Genomic DNA, 12612 nt, shown 5'->3' on the forward strand with positions numbered 1-12612 from the left:
GCCCAACCTACGCCTCCTGAAGAAGGGGCCTACCCTGGTTCCTGACACCCTCCCTACCCGCGGCCCACTTCTCGCCCGCCCCGCTGGGGTCTCTTGTGGAACTTAACGCGTTTCAACCTCGTAAGCAGGTTCTCTCCCGGTTCTGGACGTATGTGGCCCAGACCCTTTGCAGGGGGGGTCCAGCATTTTAAAGTCCCTACTGCTCTCATGCCTACCGCAGCGCCTTATTTTCCTTGTTTGCGGTCTCTCTCTCTGCCTGGACTTCTACCTGAGACCCTTCCACACTAATGAAGGCCCTTGGACAGCCAGGACCCAGGGTAGTTTCCAGGCTCAGGATTTGGGCAGTTGGCAGTCGCAGTGTTTTCTTTACTGAGAGAGGGTAGATGGGAGGAACAGGTGTGGGGGAAAGGAATCCAGTTTTCTTTTCTGGTTCAGTGTGAGATGCTTCATAAACATCCAGATGGCAGTATCAGATAGGCAGCGGGACCTAAAATATTCCTGTAACATGGAAGTAACTCTAATCTTCCCTTCTGGTTGCCTCAAGGATGTGACCTCCTGCCTGCAGTAGTTCAAGTTCTTAGAAGTTTCAGTGCACGCCTGAGGTAAGATGAAAGGTCTTTGTAATAAGGGTCAAGATTGTGTCTTTTTTTTTTTTCAGGTTCATAGATTTTGAGCTATGTAAAACCGACTTTTTTTTTTTTTTTCCTATGGTAGGAGGCTAAAATGGGCTGATACACATAACTAAGATTTCAGCTAATGTATTAAAGTGGTTCATTCAGGGTAAGTGTGTATTGGTTAAGAATGATAACGATAATGTAGAGTTAGTTTTGTTCATTTCTATACCCTTTAGTAATTTAAAGGGTAATAATAATTGAAATAATTTAAATGTTTATTTCACAGTTTGTCATAGCTTTGGATGTAGGACTGGCTTAGCTGGGTTATTCTTGCTCAGGGTATATTAGGAGGTTGTAGTGTAGCTTTTGGATGGATTGGCAGTCTCTCAAGACTTGACTTTTGTTGGATGATCAGTGTCTCTCTAAGCTTTCTCACTTGACTTTTAGCAAGGGAATCAGTTCTTCACTCTGGATCTTTCTATGGAGCTGCTCATGTCATGGCAGCTGGCTTCCCTTAGAGTGAGTGATTCAAGAGAGACCGTCCACCTAAGATGAAGTGCCGTTTTCAGAAGTTACATACTATTACGTCTGTATTTGCTTAGTCACATAGACTAACCCTATGATAGATAGTGTGGAAGAGTACTACAATAGAGTGTGAATAAATAACAGGAGGCAAGATTCACTTGGGGCCATCTTGAGACTGGCTCCCACACCTGTTTACCCACCATTCTGGCTCTCTCCATATTGATTATTATTATGAGTGGATTATCTAGCTCCAGGCTAAGAGCAAAACCTCCCCTTGTATACTAAATACAAGCAATTTTTGTTTATTCAGGAATATTGTTCCATCAGGTCTCCTCTTTGTCCTGGATTAAGTTTCCTGTTTCTCTGAATCATTCTCATCAGCCAATAGACTGATTGTAATGTCACCTCTCATTTAAAAATTCATCTTTTGATTGTACATCCCTCATCTGCTTATTTTATTTTATGTTTTCTTTTCGTTACAGGAAGATTTCTCTAGAGTTGTCCATATTTGCTTCCTCCAATTTTCCCATTCTTCTCTAAATCCTCTCTTGTCAGGATCACCAGTGAATTTCATATTGCTTAATCCAGTGGTCAGTTTTTAGATTTTAATTTATGTGATCTGTTGGCAGCATTTATCAGAGTTGTTCATTTCCTCTTCCTTGAAAATAATTTTTCCTTTGGATTGCAGCATCCTTCTTTTTCTCCATTCTCCTTTACAACCTCTCTCCCCCCCGCCCCCATAGTTGGCTGTAAGTAACTGTTCCCTCTTACATATCCTTTTCTGGTTTCTTCTCATGTTCCTGACCTCTAACTAATGGAATGCCTAAGGGCTTAGATATCAGACCTCTTTCCCTAGATGATCTGATTCAGTCTTGTGTTTTAAATAACTTTACATGCCAAAGACTCCAAAATTGGTGTACTTAGCCCAGGTCTGGTCTCATATTTACCCAGCCTGAGCTCTGGTCTCCTATTTACCTGCTCAGTATCACCCCTTATATGTGTCATCCTCTTCTTCACATCTCAGATCCAATCAATCTACCAATAAATCTTGTGGACTTTCAAGATCTTGATCTAGAATCTGACCCCATCTCAGTACCTTTGTCTCCTACTACAGTCATTTTTTTGTTTCTATTTCAGTAGCCTCTTAACATGCTTTCCTTCTTCCAGTAATACCTTCTAAAGTCTTATTTATTTCTTCACACAGCAGCAGAGTGATCCTCGCTTAAAACCTCCCACTGACTTGTCATACTTAGAGTAAAAACCAAAGAACTTAGAATGGCCTACATTAAGGTACTACAACGAACTCATTCTTTGATCTCATCTCCTTCATATTGGTTTGCTTATGTTAGCCTCTTGACTGGTCCTTAAATTTGATAAACATACTCCAGTCTCAGAACCTTTGCATTTGCTCTTCCTTCTGCTGGAAAATTCTTCTGCAGATCTCCATAACCATGCCATACAAATATCAGCCTGCCTCCAAACTACCTGGCCTATTTCCTGCTTTATTTTCTCTATAGCATTTATAGCCATTTGAAATTGTATATAAATGTATACACATGTCTAAAAACATTTTATATGTTTTTGTTACATTATTTACATATCAAAAATGTAGCATGTGATATTATAATAGTACATATGATAACATTATATGCATATATTTTTAAAGTCTGTGTCAGTTCCCTGAAGAACGGATCTTTGTTTCAATCACTAATGTATCTCCAGTACTGAGGCCAGTACCTGGCCCATGGTAGGCTCACCAAACACTCACTAATACTCAAATTCCTCACAAACACTATCTTGATCATTCTCCCTCCCCCTTTCTCTGTGGTTAGGAGGCTGTCAGAACTGTGGAGTTACCATTCTTCCTGTGTCGTTTCTTTGCTTCTCAGTCTTTTGTGAACAGGGCTATGTTCTAATTCTACTGATTTGGTATATTTTATAGTTTTAGTTCATCCAAAATTGTGAACATCGGAACTTTGACAACCTTACATTTATGATCACACATAGAACCTCTAATGATGATCTTTCTATAGAATAATAATTTTTCCCTAATTTCTCAGAAAAAAAGAAAGAAAGAAAGAAAAAAGAAGAATCCCCCCTCTTTCTTTCTTTGGACCTAGGAGTTCTAACACAGCAATATTATGTTAAGGTCAATTTGATATGAAAAAAATAATAGCAGCCTTCTTCATCTTTTCGTTCATAACTTAAAAAATTTGAATACAAGCTATCTTAACCTTATCCTTTGGAAGTTCCTTATACTTGTCAACGACAAGTATTCCTAGGTTCATTCCTTATTTTTTCCTTTAAATGTATAAATCAGTCATTTGAGTAACACTGAATAGTAGAGTTCTGAGAATTCAGCTTAAGCATTAATATTGTATGCATTTGAAAACAAAATATGGATGCTCTGTGGAAGTCTTACCAGCATTGTTTTCCTTGGGAGCTTCCCAGTAGTAGGGAGATATATGTTATACAGAGATTCATGACAGGGCTCGTCTGGCCTGGCCTACATAGAATATGCTTTCTACTTTCACAATTTCCAGATTCCTTATAATTAGGTTGACTGATTTATCACCCAAATCAGCATATTTTTAACAATGAAAAGTGGCACTATTAAAAAATACATAGGGACAGCAGGTCAAACTGGATTGCCCTGGTCAAATCAGGATATTTAGCAGCCCTAATAATAATTAAGTTAGTGTTCCAAGCCCTTAGTATCAGAGTAATGTCCACTGTACAAGGAGATATCCATTCATCCTTGGGAAGGTATGTCTCCTACTACAAATTTGTACTTTGGCCACTAGTTTAACTCTTTCTTGGCTAGATTACTTTGCATTGTTACCATAATCCTAATTAACTAACTCTTATTACATGAATGGAGTGTGGTTAGGGGCTTTGAAAATTCAGTGTCACTTATTAGGATGTGGGGGTCACAGCAGCCTATTGCTAGGCAGTATTTTTTTTTTCTTTTTTTTTAATGTTTTATTTATTTCTGAGAGAGAGAGAAAGAGAGACCGCATGAACAGGGGAGGGTCAGAGAGAGAGGGAGATATAGAATCTGAAACAGGCTCCAGGCTCTGAGCTAGCTGTCAGCACAGAGCCTGATGTAGGGCTCGAACTCATGAACCATGAGATCATGACCTGAGCTGAAGTTGGACGCTTAACTGACTGAGCCACCCCGGCGCTCCTAGGAAGTTTTTTTCTTTAATTGAAATATAATTCACGTACTATACAATTCACCCTGTAGAGTGCAAAATTGAGTGCTTTTTGGTAAACTAACAAAATCGTGCAGTGTTTACCACTATCTAATTCCCTAGTTTTTATCAACCCTAAAACTCTGTATTAGTTTCCTGTGACTACTATAACAAACTACCACAAGCTTGGTGGATTAAAACAACAAAAACTTATTCCCTCTCAGTTCTGGAGGCCTAAATCAAGGTGTTGGCAGGGCCACACTACCCTCAACCCTCTAGGGGAGAATCCAGTGCTTCCCTCCAGCTGGAAGTCTTTGGCTTGTGGCCATGTCGCTCCAGTCTTTTTACAATGCTTTCTCCTGTTGTATGTATGAAGTCTCCTTCTGCTTCTCTTATAAGGATACTTGTGATGTTTTTTGGGCCCATTTGTATAATCCAGGATAATCTCCCCATCTCAAGATTCTTAATCACATCTGTAAAGACTCTTTTCCCAAATTAGGTAACATATATGTTTCAGGGATTAGGATCTGATATTTTGGTGAGTCATTATTCAGCCTCCTACACTCCTCATTGTTTTCTCCTCCCAGCCTGTGGAAACCTCTAGTTTATTTCTGTCTCTATAGATTTGCTACAGACATTTTATGAGAGGAGTCATACAATATGTGGCCTTTCTGTGTCTGGCTTTATTCGCTTAGCATGTTTTCAAGGTTCATCCATGTCATACATATACAGCAGTACTTTATTTGTTTTCATGGTTGAATAACATTCCATTGTATGGTTATACCACAGTTTATCCATATATCAGTTAATGGACATTTGGATTGTTTGCACTTTGGCTTTTAGTTTTAATGCTGCTGTGAACATTGTTGTGCAAATTTTTGTGTGGATTTACGTTTTCAACTCTTTAGGGTATATACCTAGATTCAAATTGTTGAATCATATAACTCTATATTAATTTTTGAGGTGCTGTTAAACTGTTTTCCAAAGTGGCTAACATTTTATAGCAGTTGTACCAGCAATACATGAGGATTCCAATTTCTCCACTGTCTCTGCAACACTTGTTAGTGTTCCTCTTTTTGATTATAATCAACCTAGTGGATGTGAAGTTGTAGCTCATCATGATTTTGATTTTACATTTCCCTAATGACTAATTGTGTAGAACAGCATTTCTTGTGCTTATTGGCCATTTGTATATCTTCTTTAAAGAAGTGTCTATTCATATTTTTTACTCATTTTTTTTTTTAATGTTTTATTTATTTCTAGAAGAGAGAGAGAGAGCGTGAGCAGGGGAGGGTCAGAGAGAGAGGGAGTCACAGACTGAAACAGGCTCCAGGCTCTGAGTTGGCAGTCAGCACAGAGCCCGACGCGGGGCTCGAACCCACGAACCGCGAGATCATGACCTAAGCGAAAGTCGGACGCTTAACCGACTAAGCCACCCAGGCGCCCCTTTTTTACTCATTTTTTAAAATAAATGTTTTTATTATAAAACAGGTAACATATAGTTTACCGTCTCAACCATTTAAGTGTTAAATATATTCGCATTCTGTTTTTTCCATATTATTTTAAAACAGATCTCTAGAATTTTCCATCTTACAAAATTGAAACTCTATATCCCATTAAACAACATGCTCCTTTTTTCCCCTCTATCCCTAGACCCTGGTATTTACCATTTCACTTTTGTTTCTTTTCTGTTGCTTTGGCTACTTTAGATACTTCATAGAGGTGGAGTTAATATAGTATTTGTCTTCTTTGTGACTAGCTTTTTTCATTTAGAATAATGTTCTCAAGATCCATGGGTGTTGTGTGTGAAGGACTTCCTTTTTATGGCTGGATAATATCCCGTAGTGTGTATGTATCACGTTTTTAAAATTCATTCATCAGTTGATGGACATTTGGGCTGCTTCTGCCTCTTGGTTATCATGAACAGTGCTGGGATTGCTGGATCATATCATATGGTAATTTTTTGAGGAACCTCTGTTGTTTTCAATAGCAGTTGTGCTATTTTACATTCCAATCACAGCATATAAGGATTCTATTTTCTTTGCATCCTTGACAACAGTTGTTATTTTTTTTCTTTTATTAATGTTTATTTATTTTTGAGAGAAAGAGACAGAGTGAATGCAGGGGAGAGGCAGAGAGAGAAGGAAACACAGAATCTGAATCAGGTTCCGAGCTATCAGTATAGAGTCCTATGCGGGGCTCAAAGTCTTGAACCACAAGATCATGACCTGAGCCGAAATCAGACGCTTAACTAAGTAAGCCACCCAGGGGCCCAGCAGTTATTATTTTTTGGTGTCTTGATTGATTGATTGATTGATAGTAGGCATCCTAAGGGGGTGTGAAATGATACATCATTGTGGTTTTGATTCACATTCCTCTGATTATTAGTATGTTGAACATCTTTTCATATACTTGGCCATTTGTTTATGATTTTTGGAGAAATTTCTATTTAATTCCCCTGCCCATTTTTTAAATTGAGTTGTCTTTTTACTCTAATGATATAAGAAGTCTTTATGTATTGTGGATATAAGTCCCTTGTCACATATATGATTTACAAATATTTTTTCGCATACTTTTTTAAAATTTTTATTTATTTTTGAGAGAGAAACAGAGCGTGAGTGGTGGAAAGGAAGAGAGAGAAGGATACACAAAATCTGAAGCAGGCTCCAGGTTCTGAGTTGTTACCACAGAGCCCTATGTGGGGCTCAAACTCATGAACTGTGAGATCATGGCCTGAGCCAAAGTTAGATGCTTAACCATCAAAGTTAGATGAGCCACCCAGGTGCCCCTATTTTCTACCATTCTGTGGGCAGAATTTACATTTAGTTCTAATGTGTTTTATTTTTTGTATATAGTGTGTGCAGAGGTCCAACTTCATTCTTTTGCTTGTGGTTGTGTAGTTGTTCTGACATTTGTTGAAAAGACTTATCTGTTTTGCACTTAATTATTTTGGTATTCTCGCTAATACCAGTTGACCATTAGTGTATAGGTGTATTTCTGTACTCCAAATTGTATTCTGTTAATCTATGTTTCTATCTTTCTGTCAGTACCACATTCTTGATTATGGTAGCTTTGTAGTAAATTTTGAAATTAATGTGAAAGTTTCAGTTCTTTTTTCAAGATTGTTTTGGCTCTTCTGAGTCTTTTGCATTTTTATATGAGTTTCAATTTCTGTGAAAAAGCCAGATGGGGCTTTGATAGATCAGTAGTCTTTCCATCTTAACAATGTTAGATATTATCCATGAACATGGGAGGTGTGCATTTACTTAGATCTTCTTTAATAACCTCAGTAATCTATTCAGTATAATTCAGTGTTTTCATTATGAAAGTCTTGAAATTTTTTTGGTAAACTTATTTTTAAGAATTTTATTCTTTTTAATGGTAGTGTACATAAAATTGTTTACCTAATTTCATTTTCAAGGTGTTTATTGCTAGTGTATAGAAATATAATTGATTTTTTTATTGATCTTGTGTTCTACCAGCTTGTTGAACCTGTTTATTAGTTCTAATACTTGTTTTGTAGATTTCCTCAGGATTTTCTATGTATATAAAATCATGTCTTCTCCATATAGTTTTACTTCTTTTCCCAGTCTGAATGCTTTTTTACTTTTTTTTTCTTGCCTGATTGTCCTGGTTAAAGAATCTCCAATATCATATTGAGCCAGAATGGTAGAAGTGGACATCCTCATCTTGTTCCTGATCTGACAGGAGAAACTTTCAGTCTTTTTACCATGAAGTATGATGCTAGCTGTGGGTTTCTTACAGATGCCATTTGTCTGAGTGAGAAAGTTCCCTTCTCTTTCCAATTGTTAAGTGGTTTTTTTTTCTCCCTCATGAAAGGGTGCTAGATTTTGTATAGTGCTTTTTTTGCAGGTAGTTGTGGGGTTTTTGCCCTTTTTCTATTAAAATGGTATAATGTTGATTGATTTTCATATAATGAACCAACTTTGCACTTCTGACATAAATCTCACTTGGTCATGGTCATAGTCCTTTTTATAGGTTATTGAATTGTGTTTGATAGTATTTTGTTAAGGAGTTTTGCCTCTGTTTATAAGAGATTGGGTGTATAGTTTTTTTTGGTGTGTGATATCTTTGTCTAATTTTGGTATGAGTAGTACTGGCCTCATAGAATGAGCTGGAGGATTTTCTCTCCCCTTCTAAATTTTGGAAGAGTTGTGTTAATTTTGTAAGGATTAGTGTTAATTTTTCTTGAATTGTTTTGGTAGAATTTACCAGGATAGTCATCTGATCGTGGATTTCTCTTTGGGGATTTTTTTTTTTATTACTAACTCAATCTCTTTATTTATTTTGGATCTATTCATATATTCTGGATCAGTCCATATTTTTGGAGTCATATATTCTGGGTCAATTCGTGCTTTTGGAGTCAGCTTGGTAATTTATGTCTTTCTACGAATTTGCACATTTCATCAGGTTATCTAATTGTTGGAATAGAATTGTTTATATGTTCCCTTAGATTTCTTTTTTTTAATTTCTATGTGGTTGATAGTAATATCTTGTCCTCATTAAAAAAAGATAATATATTGAGGGGCACCTGGGTGCCTCAGTTGGTTAAATGTCTGACTCTTGATTTTGGCTCATGGTTTGTGAGTTTGAGCCCCGCATCAGCACAGAGCCTGCTTGGGATTCTCTCTCTCCCCCTGTGTCTCAGCCCTTCTTACACTCAAGCTCTCGCTCTGTCTCTCTCAAAAATAGTCAAAACTTAAAAAATAATATGTTGAAGTGAAATTTCAATAACAAAATCAATATTTTAACGTGAAAGACTGAGTGACATTTAGACTACTCAGTGTTGTGTATCTGCTGCTCCTGTCTAGTTCCAAAACATCTCAAACATTACAAAGTAAAACTTTGTTTTTAAATAGTTTATTGTCAAGTTGGTTTCCATATAACACCCAGTGCTCATCCCAACAAGTGCCCTTCCCCATGCCCATCACCCCCCTTCCTCTCTCCCCCACCCCCATCCACCCTCAGTTTGCTCTCAGCATTCAAGAGTCTCTCATGGTTTGCCTCCCTCCCTCTACCCCCCCATTTTCCCCCTTCTTCTCCCCCACGGTCCTCCATTAAGTTCCTCCTAATCCACCTAAATGTGCAAACATATGGTAGCTGTCCTTCTCTGCCTGACTTATTTTGCTCAGCATAACACCCTCAAGTTCCATCCATTCTGTGACACATGGCCAGATTTCATTCCTTCTCATTGCCATGTAGTATTCCATTGTATAGATAAACCACATCTTCTTGATCCATTCATTTGTTGATGGACACTTAGGCTCTTTCCATGTTTTGGCTATTGTGGAGAGTGCTGCTATGAACATTGGGGTCCATGTGCCCCTATGCATCAGCACTCCTGTATCCCTTGGGTAAATTCCTAACAGTGCTATTACTGGGTCATAGGGGAGTTCTATTGTTGATTTTTTTGAGGAACCTCCACACTGTTTTCCAGAGGGGCTGCACCAGTCTACATTTCCAGCAGCAGTGTAGAAGGGTGCCCATTTCAAAGTAAAAGTTTTTTATCATAAACATTTTCTGTCCATTTCCCCTCTCCTGTCCCCTGGCAGTCACCAATCTGTTTTTTGATTCTGTGACCTTACTTATTCTGGATATTTCTTGTAGATGAAATCATACAATATGTGAACTTTTCTGTCTGACTTCTTTCACTTTGCATGTTTTTAGGGTTTATTCACCATGTATCAATACTAAATTCCACTTACTGGGATATAATTAACACCTAATATTGTATGTTATGTCTCAGGTATACAACATGATTTGATACTTGTATAAATTGTGAAATGATGCCCATAATAAGTATAGTTAACATCTGTTACCATACGTAGTTAAAATTTTCTGTCTTGTGATAACTTTTAAATATGTAATATAGTATTACTAACTGTAGTCACCATGTTGTACATTACATCTCCGTGACATATTTATTTTATAACTGGAAGTTTATACCCTTTGATCCCCTTCACCCGTTTTGCCTCTCTCCCTTGCCTCTAGTAATTACCAGTCTGTTCTCTGTATCTATGAGCTTGTTGTTGTTAAGACCCCACATATCAGTGAGATAATATAATATTTATCTTTCTCTCTTTGAATTATTTCACTTAGTATAATGCCCTCAGGTCCATCATGTCACAAATGGCGAGATTTCATTCATTTTTTATGGCTGAATAATATTCCATTGTTTGTATATACCACATTTTTTTAATCCATCCATATTGGACACTTAGGTTGTCTTGTAGTGTCTTGGACACTTACAGTCTTGGCTGTTGTAAATAAAGGGCAGTGAACCTGGAGGTGTCCTTATTCCCTTTATGATTTTAATATTCCAGTGTTTGTATATACCACATTTGTATTATTTCCACCATTAAGTTATTGTGAATCATGCTACTCTAAGCATGCATGTACTGTACATGTGTTTGAGTACCTCTTTTCAAAAGTTGTCCTGGATATATACCTAGAGGTGGACTTGTGGGGTCATATGATAATTACATGTTTAAGTTTTTGAGGAACTGCCAAACTGTTTTCCACAAAAATTCTCTGATTTTTGTAAGCTTTTGGTTAATTTCTAGGATCCAAAAAACTTGATTTTGACAATTTTTGCTATTCTCTTTGATTTTATGATAGAGGAAATATTTGTAGTTTCTTATTCCACCATTTCCTATAGCTTCACTTTGTTGCTGGCATTTAACAAATTAACATTGTCTTTTTTTTTTAAGTCCTCTTTTTTCGTGGCTCTCTGCAACTTCTATTTAAATCATTCACCACTCATCTGAAACTTCCAAACCCTTTCTAAACACTCCGTCTTAGAGAAAGAACAACTTCTGAACTAATCAGCCACTTTTAGGTTGAACTGCCACTGTGCTTCTATCTACTTTGTGGATTTTTCTGACTAAGATGGTGCTCTTGGGATGAAAGGAAGAAAAAGGGAAAATGACTAAAAGTGCCTGACCATAGTCATTCTCCTGAGTTCCAGGATTTCAGGGTTCTCACATTTACCATAATAGTATACTTCAGGGACTCCTGGGTGGTTCAGTCATTTAAGCATCTGACTTTGGCCCAGGACATGATCTCACCATTCATGAACCCCCTGTGTCAGGCTCTGTGCTGATAGCTTAGAGCCTGGAGCCTGCTTCAGATTCTTTGTCTCCTTCTCTCTCTGCCCTTCCCAAACTCATGTTCTGTCTGTCTCTCACTCAAAAAAAACCCCAAACATTAAAAAAAATAGTACACTTCAGTAGTTTCCAGACTTGAAGAAAATTAGCTGTTCCTCACATTTGAACATTTTCTACACCTTCTCTCAGCCCACCATCCTTTGTTGAATTTATTTCTAACTCCTAGAAAATCATTTCCCTTCAATGAATACTTAAGACTTATGTGTCAGGACTGTTCTAGGACTTTGAGAGAAATCAGTGAACAAACAGATAAAAACAAAACAAGCTAAAAAACAAAACAGACTTTTCTAGTGGAAAGAACTGCTTGTCCAGTGGAGAAATAAAGGTGGTAAATATAATAAGTACATTTTTTGATGATATAGAAGGTGATAGTATGAAATTAGGAAGAATATAATAGAGCAAGGTCATAGGATCAAATGTTGGGTAGGTAGGAGGGTTGTACTTTTAGATTGGGTGATCAGAACAAAGTCTTACGGTAAAGGTAAGTTTGGACATGGAGTTAAAGGAGATAGAAGTGTTAGCCGTAAGTGTCCATCAACTGATGAATGAATCAAGAAGATGTGGTATATCTATGCAATGGAATACTACATGGCAATGAGAAATAATGAAATCTGGCCATGTGTAGCAATATGGATGGAACTTGAGGGTGTTATGCTGAGCGAAATAAGTCAGGCAGAGGAGGACAGATACCATATGTTTGCACATATAGGTGGATTAGGAGGAACTTAACCGAGGACCATGGGGGAGAAGAAGGGGAAAAATAGTTGGGAGGAGGGAGGGAGGCAAACCATGAGAGACTCTTGAATGTTGAGAGCAAACTGAGGGTGGATGGGGGTGGGAGAGAGGGAAAGGGGTGTGATGGGCATGGGGAAGGGATCTTGTTGGGATGAGCACTGGGTGTTATATGGAAACCAACTTGACAATAAACTATTTAAGAAAAAGAAAAAAAGAAGTGTTAGGCATGAGGATATCTTGGAGGGTTTCAGGCAGAGACTGAAGGGAGCAGCAGAGAAGCCACTGTGGCTGGATTGGAGTGAATGTGTGTTAGAATAATGAGAAAAGAGGTCAGAGAGGTAGCAAGAGTGTAAATTA

The 12612-nt window shown here is 37.7% G+C and overlaps 1 protein-coding gene across 5 annotated transcripts in view; it reads left to right on the forward strand.

Moving 5' to 3' along the window:
* Positions 1-12612, forward strand: part of ZNF280B (zinc finger protein 280B) — a 50689-nt gene that overhangs the window by 295 nt on the left and 37782 nt on the right. For all 5 annotated transcript variants that reach the window (XR_013334509.1, XR_013334508.1, XR_013334510.1 and 2 more), the window contains exon 2: positions 545-602. The gene's annotated coding sequence lies outside the window, so the exon portion shown is untranslated. The remainder of the gene's footprint in view (positions 1-544; positions 603-12612) is intronic.

This window comes from Crocuta crocuta, unplaced genomic scaffold, assembly GCF_008692635.1.
Source record: "Crocuta crocuta isolate KB4526 unplaced genomic scaffold, BGI_CrCroc_1.0 scaffold348, whole genome shotgun sequence".
NCBI classification, from domain to species: domain Eukaryota; kingdom Metazoa; phylum Chordata; class Mammalia; order Carnivora; family Hyaenidae; genus Crocuta; species Crocuta crocuta.